The sequence below is a fragment of the Pecten maximus genome, chromosome 5, assembly GCF_902652985.1.
Source record: "Pecten maximus chromosome 5, xPecMax1.1, whole genome shotgun sequence".
NCBI lineage: Eukaryota > Metazoa > Mollusca > Bivalvia > Pectinida > Pectinidae > Pecten > Pecten maximus.
Genome location: NC_047019.1, coordinates 19,044,519 through 19,058,290, shown reverse-complemented (window position 1 = coordinate 19,058,290; position 13,772 = coordinate 19,044,519). Strand labels below are relative to the sequence as shown.

The window sequence follows — 13,772 nt, the reverse complement described above, 5'->3', positions numbered from 1 at the left end:
TGTAAGACATGGGTGGTCAGGTTTCGCAGTGGTAATTATCGGGCATGAAAAGGGTATGAGGTAACAAGCCTGACAGTGTGGATTTTCTCCTGATGCCCCGGTTTCCTTCAGCAGTACAATCCCTCGCTTCCATCCAGGCAATCAAGAGTGATTGATATCCGTTATCCAGCAATTATTGTAAAACAATATAAATTCACAAGATTAGACAAATTACTATTTGAAATGTAGAACTGTCTCTAACATCTCAATTGTTATATATTTTCACAAAATTGTGATATTGGTAAACGGATTTTTCCACAAGAGGTAGATTGACATTATTAGTGACACTGCTGAGTTCCAATATCGAAGCATGAACATTAACACTTTGCTCTATAAATCGTCCTAGAGCACCCGACTACCTAAATATATGCTTATGAAACAGATAAGAATGTGAAGGTGTATTTGTACGAGAACAACGAAAAGTGCTGTACATTCTCACGAAAATGACGAACATCGTCAAAATTGTTTAAAAAAAGTCGTAAATTAATCGGCACTTTTCAATTAATACCAGTTTATAACGCCGTTATGTAACTGTACTTGAATAAATAGAAAAATGTATAGCACTTTTCCTCGGTTTCTAAGTACGATGAACAGGTGTATCAAGTTTGTAAAATACGTTAGTCACGTGCTCTGGCTTCATTTACCGACAAAGTGTTAATGTTATCCTTCGTGCCGCCCACGCGAGAACACGAGGACCGACGAAAACATAATGATAAGGACGTTCGACACCGAACGTTAAAATCCGGTCGAGAAAACAAATAGAACTGACGGGGAAATGATTAAATAATGAATTTATTTAAAAGCATAACGATTGTTGGTGTTAAATCATAAATGCAACATTAACCCACATGTGCATCTGTATAAACATTGACGTTATAAGTGTTGAATACGCTATATTAAAATTTGGTCACAATGTCATTCGTTGAAATATTTTTGTTTAACGTCCTATTAACAGCCAGGGTCATTTAAGGTTGTGCCAGATTTCGAGGTGGAGGAAAGCCAGAGTACCCGGAGAAAACCACCGGCCTACGGTCAGTACCTGGCAACTGCCCCACGTAGGTTTCGAACTCGCAACCCAGAGGTGGAGGGGACACCTTAACCACTCGGCCACCGCGGCCCCTCAGTCTATGAAAATACTTATCACAAACTCTAATGTAGTACAATGGATAAATCAAAATAGAAACTGAACCATATCATTTCCAAATCCCTGTTTTATTTGAAAACAATCTGATAAGAATTGGGCTCAAACACTGCGATCGATATTTACAGGTTAAAATTACACTGGATGCAAAAAAAAAGATGTTTCTAAATTGGGGAAACGTACTGTTACATGAATCATATGTAATTTTATTACATAACTGATGTCTATCACGCGAGGAGCAATCCCTCTGCATTACAATGGGGTACATCGGCTGACTTGGATTGGAGAGATAATCTTAACTAAGGATCAACCTGTAACAGAAGAAAGTGAAATTAGTGAAAGAAGTACAGTATTACGATGGTCAAGTCATGACTCGCATGTTTGTCTCTCATAACAAATGCATTTGTTGTACTCAATTGATGCTATCAGGAGATCCGTTACTACGGAAGCATATTTGAGCATACTCACACATTTTCATGAAGTGATGAATGCTAGAATATAATTGTAATACAGTATTAATATAGTGATGCCTTAGGATAAGCATGTGCAGACTTGAACGTCTAATCGCTTTTGTCAAGAAATAATGTTCCAAATCAAAACCGGAAAGAGTCGAGGAGATGCAGCAGCGACGGCCAAGTCAGCTTCCATGACTGAAGTTACTTCAGGTAACCAGCTAAATTACAGTTCACAAGACATTTTAATACGTCGTTCCAATTGCCTAAAAACGAATAAAGATATCGAAATGATGGGGAAATCGGATGCGATGTGGTTTTGCGGTCCCTTTCGGTTAGCCGTAGAAAAAGACCTTAACCCATAAAAAGAAGCAAGACAGGTGTAAAGAGATCATCAGGAACTTCGAGGATATTATATCGGAGTTGGAGCAAATGCCAATAAACACGGACTTTGGAAATGCAGAGCATCAAGGATAAGAAGTCTGGGTAAGATTGGAAGCGGATAAATCATCAATACGGAATATTTTGGGAGTATGCGGAGTTACCAGATGGGACGTTTTTCCTGTCGTTTCAAGAATAGGTACACGAAATGAGACAGATATGAATGATAGGTCGATTACCGTTAAACTGCGATCACCTGGAACGAAAAGAGCGCTTTTTAGAAATACCCATAACCTCCAATAGCCACCATTGCTAATCGGTGCAGATACGAAACGACTTAACCAAAAAAGAAAGAGACAAGTAGAAGAAGGAAAACGACGGGTAGGTGAAGAGGCGTAAGAGTTTATATTTCGCATTTGTGGTCCACCGTGGAATCCATACATCACCCGCCTGCTTTAACAACTCAATGATTGTTTGCAAACTGCCGAAACCGCTCAGCAGTTTCTTTAAAAACTTTGCTATAAATTTGCCATACTTCAATGAAGCCAAAAAATACTGACATCAAAACTAATAATTAATTCATTAGATACATCGGGAAAACAAAAATTGATTATTAATCCACCAATTCAATCACTAAATTACGGACTATTTTTTGACAAATCACCACGTTCAAATATCCCTTCGATAGCCTCTTATTTGTCGTTCGTGACGTCATAGACAGCTGATTCGCACCTTTTTCGGTCTCGACAATATACAATCACGAAGGGGTATCGTCACTTTCGAAACGGAAATGTTCAGATATGAAACGAGCAACCCACAGCTAACTAGAGAAAGTAAATTATTATTGCTTGACGCTGATTAATAGGCAACCAGTAATGAAATGACCGGAGTGACACATGTAGAGGGTGCAAAGTCTTTTGTTTATATAGTGTGTCAAGTAGAGAAATTAACGGGGATGCCTTACACATGTATGTGTTCCTGGATGTAAGGGTACCGCCGAAGATCATATTGCATACTTGCCAAGTATTTGTTTAAATTCTGTAGTCTAAAAAATCGGACGCATATCTCATACATGTGAGCAGACGTCTCTTTGTTTTGATGACATAAGCCCAGTTAAGTCCGCCTCTCAACATGTTCGAAAACATAAAATTGTTTTTTTCATGTCCAACCGGTTACTGCCTTATTGTTTTATTTTTCTTCTTTATGAAATGTATTGAAATACATAATGTTGTTGCATTACGCTTTTTACAACATCAAAGGATACTGTGTGTGCTTAAACAATAGTACTTAAAGTAAACAGTAATTCAAATAATAAAAAGAAAATAGTTCCGCTAGATTGACCCCTCCGATCATTATCAAGTTAGCAGATCTTTAGTTTTTTATAGAAGTATAAAAAGAAAAAAATGACGAAAAGCAGCATTCTGCGTAATAACAGAGAAGAATGAATTAATAAATAAGCTATTTGCCGAATCATGAATGTAAAACTATAGCATCAAGCTGTTTTGGCTTTCCAGCACTCGTCAGTAACACTTGGTGCCATTATGCGGAAATCCATAAGAGAATGAACTTTATTAAGAAATTAGAGACAAGGTATAGTCAGCTCACACCAATGAGCTATGTTTATATTTGTATCTATCAAAATTAATATTACAATGATTTGTATTCTATTATTAATGAATCTGTGTCAGAAGAATGACACGGCTAGAAGGAATACCAGAGAGGGACACTTTGATGGCAAGTTATACAGTCCTAAAACCGATAAAATTTTGTCTTTCATAACAGCTCGGAGAAGCAAAACTGAGGTTGGATTCACTGTAAACACTTGTGATGATCTATACATATTTTCATATTGTTCCTGAAATACGTCAATACATATATAACCGCCTATATTGTCAACTCTCCAGCAATTCCTACTTATCGAATACCGATTCACCTGAAACTATTTATATTTAATAGCTCCCATTCTACTTTTAAAACACTTTAACCGCAGCGCTTCTACTACGTTCATCACAAATCGATCACAACCCTACCTGAAGTCTATGGTTTATATTTCTCTACACATATTTTATTTAACAGCACGCTCAGACACAGTCAATCTTCAATCGTACTATTGTCAAGTATCTCTCATTCTTCAAACCAAGCCTGCCTTTTGATATAGTCTTCATTAATTGACACTACATCCGTTTACCGCTGTGACCAGATCAAGAGTCAGTAGATCATTTATTCATTGCACATTTTTAATATTTGTCTCTTGTTATTCGTAAACAGGGATGCGGTCTGTACAACAAAATCGAATGTTAACAGGCTTAACCATACTGCGCCCAAATGCGATACCTAGTTACACGAAAGATGTAAAAACTCGAAGTGCAGACTTGGCATGCCATCTACTTCTTAGAAAACTATGAAAGTTAGTTTTGCAATTTAAAACAAAATATCTTGAGAGTGGGGAAGGAAAATAATTCGATTGTTACGTTACGGTCGTTTGCATTTCAAAATCAATATTTCATATTTCGAGTTGTTTTGGTCGCCTAATATTATTAACATTTAAGGCCCTTTGTAACACTGATGAATTCTAGAAGGATAAAACAGCTGTATTGTGCAGTTAAATTCGATTTGGCTCTTCAGTTTCTGACTCCTTATTAGTATAGAAAGATATTAATACCTTGCGTCATGTGTAGAATAGTTAGAGCAGATTGACGAATTGTTAATGAAACTACTAGGCTTATCAGCAATTTAGAAATTTTTGACTTAATCCCGCTCCGGGAAATGCATTTTTCCTATTGTGATCATGATGTCGACCATGCAATGCCTACTTGGTATTAATTTTCGTTCAATGCAACAATGTCACATGGAATACAAATGATACATGTACGTGTCAGAGGTTTTATAATCACGTGCAATGTATATGTTCAGTTTTCGGGGAAATACTTCTCAAGTTGAACAAATGAATTCAAAAATATTTTATTGCTGATCGTAATTAAGTATACATGTATATTGACGACTGTTTTCAGTCAGTTGTTTATTATTGTTGAGACCGATAATTTCCTACCTATTTGTAACATGCAAAAATCGCATTTCCTGTGTAATATCAAAGATAAAAGAAAGGCGCACACGTCTTTCATTACACAATTAATATTTATCATTCTAAAAAGGCGATACATATATGAGGATATATCGCAGATCCTTTGTATTATAAGTAAATATAAACAAGTCTACCCACCTCCTGATTAGTGTTACACGGTGAAACAATAACAAACTCCATCGCAGCATGACGTCCTCCACGAAGAACCAATGGGTTCTGGTTACCCGGATTAGGGTGACCTCCTTTAGTGTGAATGTATTTCCCGCCATGGTGTCGAATATGATGGTTTTGGGTATCAATATAGAACAGAGCCCCGGCATGACGTTCCTGGTGTAGAACGAGATCAGTTTTATCTTCAGGGTTGAGATTGCCACCACGTGGACGGATATATTTACCACTTCCAACGTGTCGGATGTAACCGTACCCATTTCTTGTTCTGTCGAATGCAAAATGCATACCGGCGTGTATATCCTGATGCACAACCATTTTAGTGTCATCGCTAGGATTCAGATCACCGCCCAAAGGATGGACGTATCTCCCACCTGATCTGTGTTTAATTACGAAAAGTGTCATCTTACAGCTAAATATGTTCCTCGTTTTTACCTGCGATGTAATAAAAACGCAAAATAAAGACAACAATGTTTGCTCTAAATGCAATGACAATCATGTGATAAATGCAAATAATGACTGAACACCAAAGTATCTGCTCTATTAGTTATGTATGAATGGATATTGGTAAAACACTTTTAGGCATAATTAGTTTGTCTACACATGGTAATTATAACAATACGCAAATATAGCAGACATTCATTACGATCACCCAGTAAGATACAAACCTCCTCTGTATCACTAGTAACATGTAGGTCTGCTCGCTATTCCTCTGTAGATCCACTTTACAAAGCAAATCCTCCTTATATGGTTCGTTTGAGTATCGATTGGTCGTGACGTACACTGTGCCACTACTTTAGAGCTCTGATAAGGTTCAGATATACACCGCGTGTTCCCCAAAATGAGACATTAAAATGTTCTTCCATTGATGAGGGTTTCGCATACTGGATAAAGAGAACGTAGCTGTAAAATCATGTTTGAAAAAAAATATATTATCAACCGTTTCAACATATGATGATATATATATGATTAACTAGGACTTTTCATTCATAACGAAAATAAAGTGACCACAAGCGCGTTTTGAAATACCTTAATTTGTGCAAAACAATAACATAACAATTCGACAGGTCCTACAATAATGGTATGCTACCGACCGTAAGAATGCGGATTCATTACTGGTGACTCCATTCGGCTTCTCCGTGTATCATTGTTTTTAAACGTCAATCAAGGTAAACATTGTATAAATACACGAAACATTATGTATAGAGCATTTTAGGGTATATCCTCGTGCATCATTTTATATCTAACCCATTTACTATCTATAGAAAAAACGTTCTTTAATGAGTATGACATCAACAGTTAGCGTCGCACTAAACATAAATAGAACAAAATCAGGTTCAATAAAAGATACTAAACGTGAGCTGGTACAATAAATGAAACAGAAAATTCATGTGCTTTACTGTTACATTACGGAAATAGTGCTAATTAGTATACATAACAATTGTGGAAAGCATAATAATAAGAGCTGTCTGGTCATCACAACATACCGATGTTCAGAGAGAGTTTCCCATTTCCTTCTATACTAAACAACATGGTCACTCTTTATCTTAATGAACACGTCAGGTGGCACAGAAATAGCATACGCGCCTTACACCTTGGCAGCATTTGTTCGATTACCCGATAGGCCTTTACCGGCCAGACCACGTGATATTTTCCCGGGTATTCCAGTTTCCTATAATAGTAAGACTCCTAGCGTTTCCATCCGGACCAAGAAGAGTGATTGATAAACGTTGATATAACTTGTTTCGCAATGATTGTACAAAAATAAAGTTTGTATTTATATATATTTACATTGTCACTACATATACCACTACCAATGAGAGTTCGGTGTTATAAGACCACTACACGGGCGTAGTAATATACAAAAATATATGTTGGTAATAAGCCTAGCTTTCTGACGTCGTTTGCCTTTTTTCTTAGTTTTTTACGTTGATCTTTTTTCAAGCACTTCACTTTTTGAAGGGGATGTCACGTGACAAACTCTCATTGATAATGGCAAAATGGCAACAGGATTGCAGACAAATGGAATAACGTGCGTTAGTGATAGGATCATAACACGGAACAGAATGCTGTTTAATGCTGAAATTTGCAAAGCGAGAATTGATAACATCCCGATTACTATAAAAGCTTGAACTATTAAAACCCTTTAGTAACAAGTCTTTTCTTTAGGAGGATTTTGTGACGAAATGATTCGGGTGGTTTTCATCTTACACAAAGTTGCTACCGCTGTTCCTGTTCTATTTAGTCTGTGTTCTTGGAGACGTTCAGAACTTAGTTTTATGTCCCAGCATCATCTAAAAATATCGAGAAACGTTTGGTTGGACATAAACAAAATAAAACGATTAAAACGAGAAGCATGTATGTTCTACGAAGGGCGTGATATTAGTCACTTATTTCAAAAGAATGTCGCCTTCATGAAATAAAGCTTTCTGACAGAAACGTGAAATTAGCATATGGTCAGTGGGAGGATCATGTAAAATTTCTATACTTCCGGATTGTAGTCTACTCTTCTGCGTTATTTGAGTTATATGGCAGAGGTTAAAAAGTGTTTTAAACTTCATATTCAGTCTGGCCAATTGAAACCTACCGTACAATAGTCTAACTGATCTAGGAAGATTAAATATTTTACATGTTACCCACATTAGGAAATTTGAATATATATGAATTATCCGGTATATATATTTATATTATGATTCATGCCGCATACCTATGCATATTACAAGTGTTTTATGTGGTATACCTATTGATAATATTTATCTGGGATACCTATTTATAATATTAATCTGGTATACCTATTTATAATATTTATCTGGTATACCTATTGATAATATTTATGTGGTATACCTATTGATAATATTTATCTGGTATACCTATTGGTAATATTTATCTGGTATACCTATTGATAATATTTATCTGGTATAACTATTGATAATATTTATCTGGTATACCTATTGATAATATTTATCTGGTACAACTATTGATAATATTTATGTGGTATACCTATTGATACTATTTATCTGGTATACCTATTGATAATAGTTATCTGGTACAACTATTGATAATATTTATGTGGTATACCTATTGATACTATTTATCTGGTATACCTATTGATAATATTTATCTGGTATACCTATTGATATTATTTATCTGGTACAACTATTGATATTATTTATCTGGTATACCTATTGATAATATTTATCTGGTATACCTATTGATAATATTTATCTGGTATACCTATTGATAATATTTATCTGGTATAACTATTGATAATGTTTATGTGGTACAACTATTGATAATATTTATGTGGTATACCTATTAATAATATTTATCTGGTACAACTATTGATAATATTTATCTGGTATACCTATTGATAATATTTATCTGGTACAACTATTGATAATGTTTATGTGGTACAACTATTGATAATATTTATGTGGTATACCTATTGATAATATTTATCTGGTACAACTATTGATAATATTTATGTGGTATACCTATTGATACTATTTATTCGGTATACCTATTGATAATATTTATGTGGTATACCTATTGATAATATTTATCTGGTATACCTATTGATAATATTTATGTGGTATACCTATTGATAATATTTATCCGGTATACCTATTGATAATATTTATCTGGTATACCTATTTATAATGTTTATGCGGTATACCTATTTATATAATGGTTTATCTGGTATAGCATTTTACCTTATGATTTATCTGGTTACCCACATTAGGAAATTTGAATATATATGAATTATCCGGTATATATATTTATATTATGATTCATGCCGCATACCTATGCATATTACAAGTGTTTTATGTGGTATACCTATTGATAATATTTATCTCGTATACCTATTTATAATATTAATCTGGTATACCTATTTATAATATTAATCTGGTATACCTATTTATAATATTTATCTGGTATACCTATTGATAATATTTATGTGGTATACCTATTGATAATATTTATCTGGTATAACTATTGATAATATTTATCTGGTATACCTATTGATAATATTTATCTGGTACAACTATTGATAATATTTATGTGGTATACCTATTGATACTATTTATCTGGTATACCTATTGATAATATTTATCTGGTATACCTATTGATAATATTTATGTGGTATACCTGTTGATAATATTTATCTGGTATACCTATTGATAATATTTATGTGGTATACCTATTAATAATATTTATGTGGTATACCTATTGATAATATTTATCTGGTATACCTATTGATAATATTTATCTGGTATAACTATTGATAATGTTTATGTGGTACAACTATTGATAATATTTATGTGGTATACCTATTGATAATATTTATCTGGTACATCTATTGATAATATTTATGTGGTATACCTATTGATACTATTTATCCGGTATACCTATTGATAATATTTATGTGGTATACCTATTGATAATATTTATCTGGTACAACTATTGATAATATTATCTGGTATAACTATTGATAATATTATCTGGTATAACTATTGATAATATTTATGTGGTATACCTATTGATAATAATTATCTGGTACAACTATTGATAATATTTATGTGGTACAACTATTAATAATATTTATCTGGTATACCTATTGATATTATTTATCTGGTACAACTATTGATAATATTTATGTGGTATACCTATTGATAATATTTATCTGGTATACCTATTGATAATATTTATCTGGTATACCTATTTATAATATTGATGTGGTATACCTATTGATAATATTTATGTGGTATACCTATTGATAATATTTATCTGGTATACCTATTGATACTATTTATCCGGTATACCTATTTATAATATTTATGTGGTATACCTATTGATAATATTTATCTGGTACAACTATTGATAATATTATCTGGTATAACTATTGATAATATTATCTGGTATAACTATTGATATTATTTATCTGGTATACCTATTGATATTATTTATCCGGTACAACTATTGATAATATTTATGTGGTACAACTATTGATAATATTTATCTGGTATACCTATTGATATTATTTATCTGGTACAACTATTGATAATATTTATGTGGTATACTTATTGATAATATTTATGTGGTATACCTATTGATAATATTTATCTGGTATACCTATTGATATTATTTATCTGGTACAACTATTGATAATATTTATGTGGTATACCTATTGATAATATTTATGTGGTACAACTATTGATAATATTATCTGGTATAACTATTGATAATATTTATATGGTATACCTATTGATAATATTTATCTGGTATACCTATTGATAATATTGATGTGGTATACCTATTTATAATATTGATGTGGTATACCTATTGATAATATTTATGTGGTATACCTATTGATAATATTTATCTGGTATACCTTTTGATACTATTTATCCGGTATACCTATTTATAATATTTATGTGGTATACCTATTGATAATATTTATCTGGTACAACTATTGATAATATTATCTGGTATAACTATTGATAATATTATCTGGTATAACTATTGATAATATTTATCTGGTATGCCTATTGATATTATTTATCTGGTACAACTATTGATAATATTTATTTGTTACAACCATTGATAATATTTATCTGGTATACCTATTGATATTATTTATCTGGTACAACTATTGATAATATTTATGTGGTATACCTATTGATAATATTTATGTGGTATACCTATTGATAATATTTATCTGGTATACCTATTGATATTATTTATCTGGTACAACTATTGATAATATTTATGTGGTATACCTATTGATAATATTTATCTGGTATACCTATTTATATAATGGTTTATCCGGTATAGCATTTTACCTTATGATTTATCTGGTTTACCTTTTTCTATTATGATTTATCCGGTAAAACTATCTACATGTATATAATGATTTTATCCGGTATAATTTTTATATTATGTTTGATCCGGTAAAACTTTCTACACTGTACATGTACATGTATATAATGATTTTATTCGGTATATCTATTTATATTATAATTGATCCGGTTCATCTATTAAAATAAATATTCATCCGGTATAGCTTTTCATATTCTGTATATTCATATTGCTGTTGTTTTTTTCTGGTTTTTATTTTTTTTTATTTTTATCTTTTTCATTTTATATAACAACACCTATAATATGATTAGTCACACTAAATCAAACAAACTTCCTGGTTTGACGAGTGTCGTAGTATGATATTTTACATTTGATAATTTCTGAGTCAAAAAGTTATTTATATACATCCATTTGTATACAACTCTCGTGGAAAAGTACTGCCGCAGTATGTTATATCAGGTTGCCCCATGGCTACAACTGATACTGTGATATTTAATCATGATCTGCGTGCACAAAACACAAGTTCATGTTGCGACGCGATTTTTTTTTTATTTCTGCATCAACATTAAAGTCTAACATTAAGTTTTAAGTTATGTGGTTGTATTTCCATTGCTATCCAAAAACACACAAATTACATTGAAAAATTAATGTCACTGTGGACAATCTCTGTCATATATGTGATGTGAATTCTTATACTTATAAATATTTATTTCTTCTGTTTATAGTGTTATTTGATTAGAAACCTTGATCTTTTCTGGAGTCTTAATTGGGGTATATACATAAAAGTTAAAACGCTGAAGTATTACCCAGACAGTGTATCTGCGATCGCCCACCATCAATAAAAACATATGTACTGTACACACCTATGGATGTGTAACAGCTGAAGTATGACCACATTCCTTACCTATTCAACCTACCTTAAGTAACCTTGTGTACCGAGTAATACGACACTGTATTCTGAAACATGTAACACGCTAACACATTCTCATTGAAATAAGATCATATTTCACGGTTTCTCTGTACCTTCAATACTTGGACTGGTTTATAATATGTTCAGATAGATTCATTCTTCTAGTTTTAAATTCATATACATATATATATATACATGTATATCAAATATTGCAACCGCCGAACAAACACTTGGAGTAAGTTGTTGTAGCCTATACCATAATGCTCAATGACAACACTTAAGGACACCTTTAATGAGCTGCAGTGTATATACAATGACGACGTACAGTACTGTATATAGATTTAAAACAAATAAAGTATAGAATTTGAAAATGACCTAGAATAATTATCAAAACAAATAACCTTAACAACAGTGTAACTATGTTAATCTGTGGCCACGAAGGGATGGACTCTGTTTGTCATTTCATCTCGTGAATAACTGTAAATAACTTGTTGTACTTTAACCAAACTGTCCATATAATATACCTACATTTAATAATTTCAATACAACAAATGATTTATTTGACATTTGAAAGTAGGTCACGTAAATAAACTCTTTTCAAACCTTTGATTAAAAAACAGCGACCACTAAAATGACGCTATATGACTATATCAACTAAATAATACCCACACAGGTTTTTACTATTATAGACGACAGTGTCACTTTCAAATGAATCATAAGGTGATGTTTGAACGTTGATATAATATACGTAGAACAGATTATTTATGGTTTTCCAGCTGTTGAAAGTATATAACGTCACTATTTATCAGAATATTAAATTCATTCTATTACAAATTATAATTTTGTTCTGAAAAAAAGGTTTTAGTTTAAAATACATTTGAATCAAGATTTCATACAAAATGTGCTATATTTATATTTTGAGTATTTTAAACCCTAGAAATACTTCTTAAATTATCAGTCTCATTCCATTTTTGCTATGTGATTTAACACCTGGACATTGGTGTGGTAATTCTTAGTATAGACAATGATTGCACATTACTAGAAGTATCGTCAGCTTAATGAACAGCTAATTGCAATTTCACAAAATTAAAAAAAAAGAAAAGAAAAAGAATTATTTACAAATAATGTCACATTTATATATGAGGTGCCAATATATGTCTTCTGTCCGCTTATATCAGATGTATTATCTATATATATCAATGGCTTCTCAGAAGTATTATGCGAACTCTAAATACTGTTCAGCTGTAATCTGAACCAATTTGTTATGGTATTGACAGCTTAAATCATCATCTTAAATTAAACATTTGGGGTTTCATTTATTAGTGTTAGTTAAGAACTTTACACATTTATTATTCTACATTACAACTCATGCTTCGAGATGCAGGATTATTCCCCATTGAAATTAGCCATAATGATACGGACTTTAATGGGGATACAGGAATATAGTATGTTGACGATTTGAGTTAATAAACATCACATGAACATTTTATACATGAAACTCATGGTCAGCAATGTCATTTAGACTAAGAAGTAGGATAAATACCCTTATCGAGTTTGTACACGCTCGAGTTCTACGGGTTACCTGTTAAAAAAAGCAAGGCGCCGGTGAACGTGTTTGCGGTAACAACAGCGACGTGGTAGCTAGGTCTCCAGCCATGACTAAATGCTATCTAATAATAGCGTCGATGTTAACAAAGAGGGAAATACCGCTGTACCGTAAATAGACTAGTGTGACATATA

At 32.5% G+C, this 13,772-nt stretch overlaps 1 long non-coding RNA gene across 3 annotated transcripts; it reads right to left on the bottom strand.

Annotated features, from left to right (window-relative positions):
• Window positions 1–1,232: 1,232 nt before the first annotated feature.
• Window positions 1,233–13,756, bottom strand: LOC117327426. Of its 3 annotated transcripts, none has more exons than XR_004532635.1 (5): window positions 13,615–13,756; window positions 7,475–7,557; window positions 5,932–6,147; window positions 5,234–5,698; window positions 1,233–1,491 (listed from the first exon to the last, which is right to left on the bottom strand). It is a non-coding gene; the product is annotated as an uncharacterized LOC117327426 (long non-coding RNA). The 3 variants fall into 3 exon arrangements; XR_004532636.1 differs by having other exon boundaries at window positions 13,576–13,653; XR_004532637.1 differs by lacking the exon at window positions 7,475–7,557.
• Between the last annotated feature and the right edge of the window lie 16 nt (window positions 13,757–13,772).